This window comes from Stegastes partitus, unplaced genomic scaffold, assembly GCF_000690725.1.
Source record: "Stegastes partitus isolate 25-593 unplaced genomic scaffold, Stegastes_partitus-1.0.2 Scaffold16, whole genome shotgun sequence".
NCBI classification, from domain to species: Eukaryota; Metazoa; Chordata; class Actinopteri; family Pomacentridae; genus Stegastes; species Stegastes partitus.
In genome coordinates, this window is record NW_007577747.1 from 235,687 (window position 1) to 239,617 (window position 3,931).

Sequence of the window (3,931 nt, forward strand, 5' to 3'; positions counted from 1 at the left end):
GGAGCTTAGGGAATACGGTGACACAAAGGGGCTACCTAGCACAGTGGAAGATTTCAGGAGAGACTCAGACAAAGCCGAGCTGCCAAAGAACAGCGAAGCCGGAGTAAACGTCGCTGTTGCGTCTCTCATTAACGGCACCATCTCTTAATGCCCTGCGCTGAAATCTGTAGTACGCTGCTGTGCACAAGCCTCCAGATTTCAAATTAATTCCCTGTCTTCCTCTTTTCGAGGCTTTGGAATTGCTTTATTAACATATGCAAATGGAAACACTGGAGACGTGATTAGTTAAATTGCACAAATTTTCTGTGATTTTCCATGCAGTGCATAAATGGAGTCAATCCAAAGTCATTTCAATTCATCCTCTGCTTATCGCTTTGCATTTTGTCAATCAAACTGCAGTGGCTCGACTATAAACCGATAAAGCTTTGATACCGCTGTAATTCCCATTGAAGCTTCAGTGGCAAACAACATTAGCACCATAAGATGAATTTACACCAGCCATAACAATAAAAACAAAACAATGAGGTTATTAAGATTAGCTGCTGTTAATAAAACATTAACCCGATTACCACAAATTAAACTCCAGAATCCTAGCATAATATAAAATCCATTAACGATGCTAAGATAAAGGTCTTGGAAACGTTAAATGGCATTCAAATCGATCAACATTTCCTCAGCAAACAGTGCTGTGATGCTGTCTGATGAGAAATTAAAGCAGACATGGGGACATACAGGAAGTCATTGGGCTAAAGAAGGGGATTACATTTTCTTAGGGGCCTGTGGTTGGTCCTGTCCACTGAGACTCATTAAGAATGGCCTTGACATTAAGGGCCCTCTCTCTTTCAACCTGTTTGCAGCCACGATGCTGAGATCAAACGGAGTGCTATAGGTGAGGGCACTCTCAATGGCCTAAAGCTGGTCATTCATCCTTTTTAAAGACAGGAAATCAGGCTAAATGGAGGCCCAGCTCCTCCTCCGCCCTGCTAAAGAGGCTTCAGAAGCTGCGGAGTTTTTCCAGTAAAGAATTTCAAGTGGCCACGGGCCTTTGAGGGGGAGTGCAGAACCAATAAAACTCAGGATTACTTGTGTCAAAGAAGCACACCTGCATTTCATACATTGTCAGAGTCTTTTCCTAATCACTAACTCCAGGCAAGGCAATGAAATGCTTCTTTTCCAGGGCAAATTCAACCCAAAACAACTTTGTTTTAGAACATTTCTCACGTGTTTTTACTTGTCTAGTATGCATTTTTTCCCCCCAGTGTTTATGCCTGTGTGGTTCAAATACCACAGGGGAAATAAAGGCCTTTTGTTTAACTTTGCTGACACGTCTTTGACTCTGACTTTTCTTCTTCCAAGTCGGTGCACTGTGGTTTTCTTCCAGTGCTTCTATTCTTTCTTTCACATAAAAGAACTATTACCCGTGTCTGCATTATGCTCCCATGTGTTCATCAGAAACAGTCATATGAAAACATTGGCTGATTGTACAGAAAATACTGACGAATGCGGAGCGACACGCAGAGTCGACGCTTTGAAAATCACACATGGGCAGCTGCTACCAATGCAGATGTTTACAAAATGCGGTGACTGATTTCCTATTTTTTTATAGTTTGTGTCCATTTCAATATCTTTAATTTTAAGTGCTGTCATTCCACAAATCTCGAGGTGTATTCAGGCAGAATGCAAAGTGAGTTTAAGAGGGAAAAAATAAAAAAAAAAGGAAACTGAGGTGAGCATGTATCCATTAGTGGGGGGAAAAAAAACTGTTTATTTCTGAAGCTACAGAATATCTCACAAGCTTACAAGTGGAAAAAGGCTTTGGTATCAGAATGAGTTGTCACACTCAAGTCAGTGCACACCTAACATCTGCACAGTCAATACAGGATGGGACGAATAAATGCTACAAAAGACTGTCTTTGGATTTGTGCACATGAAGAAGGGCTAATTTCTTGCTTCACCTAAATGACATTCAGTAATTCAGTGTTTCCCCTTTAATTAAACCTTGTAAAGACGATCCTCTGACACCTCCACAATTACGGTATCACCCATTCAGCTTCGGTCTCTTTAGCAGCAATCAGAAAGTTTCTAAAGATACCAAATATGGATGACTTTTAGGGAAATCTGCATAAAATTATGTGTAAGACATGTGGAATATGTCCGTGTGACTGAGTGGTGGCAGGCGTTTCACTCAGGGCAAACACTGTGTAGCTGTAATAAAGAGCTAAAACAAGTTAATTCACTATCTGTAGGGCATTGGGGGATACAAATGATTTAAACACAATCAAACATATTTAAGATGGATGACGGGAAAAGCTCTATGCTTAACAATCTAAGATGCAGTATTTCAACACATAGTCAGAGGTATCACATGCCAGCCTGGAAATATAATGAATTTTAAATCAATTTAGTTAAGGAGAACCATTAATCTAATCTACGCTAATCAGGGCACAATGACAGGCCAGTATGACTTTTGTTTTAATGAAATTTGGATTAAGCTTCACATTAAATCCATAATACAGACCTGCCTGGTGCTCCTGCCTTGCTGTGGAGGTGTAGCTGTATACAGTGCAGTATCAGTCTACAGTATCAGGCCTCAGGGCTCAACATTAAGAGGAGCTGCACAGCCCTCATCGCTCTGACACCCTCACTCTCTCCCTCCCTCTTTTCCCCTGTTTTTTTTTTTTTTCCTCCCTCTCCCCTCTCTCCCCTCTCTCCCCTCTCTCTGTGTCCGTGACAGATGTGTGATTGATACCCATGGTGCAGGGTGATATGCTGTTTCTAATTTTAGCCTCGCTCACTCGGGGACTCTCACAGCAACAGGTAAATTGGACACCGAAGCCAGAGTCCATCTGTACTGTAAATAGGCACTGATAAATTATTTTCCATGACAGCTATAGATATGAATGATGTAGCATGTGCTTCTCACTGAATGGCACGCGCAATCTATAAGACCACCGTATTTATTGTATGCAAACACAGTGGATGCTTGGACTTGTGTTTGCACTCTTGCACATGCTTAACATTTGTGTACATGCCTTTGAAGAATAAAAAAAATCACAGATGTATGTAAGTTTTTCTCCCCTGTGGCATTTAGAGCTGTCGTGTAGCAAGAGTGGAACCTGGTGAAGAAACGGCTGCTAGAGGACAACGAAATATCAGTCATAAAATCATTTCTTGGAAGCCGAAATTATTCTGAATGGGACACATGACATCAGCCTGATGATGAGATAACATCAGCCTGACAGAAAGAATTGAATGCTATTATTAAGCTCAGAAGCATTACTGTTTACTGAATAAAAAAACAATCTTCCATCCAAATCTACTGCAAAACAGAATGGCCAGTAAATCTGCAATAGAAAATGTGAATTATTGCATATTTTCATCCACTTCTGTTATTTGCATATGAGAGGTTGGGTCATTGAGATAAAACTGACAAATTGTCCGGTGAGTACCTTCAACCATTGCAGAGGAAGAAACAATGAGATGATGTGTTAATCGAACAACAAACATCAACCCAGGAGACTGGGGGTTGTAGGCGATTATATAGTTGTGTTTTCATTTGCTGTTCACTTGTGTTTTCAGTTGTTATTTTTGGTTATTTTGAGTTGCTTTTAAAAAAAAACAAAAAAAACCCCCCCAAAAACGACTTTGTTAAGTTTAGCTACCAGACCTACTTGGTGAAGCCCACGGGTTGGATTCAAATACATCTGAGCTTTTCAGTTGATGTTTGCTTTCATTGTCACTCACTGTTTTCTGTAGTTTAAGTCGCTGTTTGCTTTTGTTAATGCTACACAAATATGTGATTAAGTTTAGCCGCCGGAGCTACTTGGTTAGGTTTAGGAAAAGCTCATGGTTTGGATTAAAACCCACCCGAACAAACACTGAGCACAAAGCTCAGGTCCTGCTCCAGGTACTGCCCATTTAAAATGTAAGC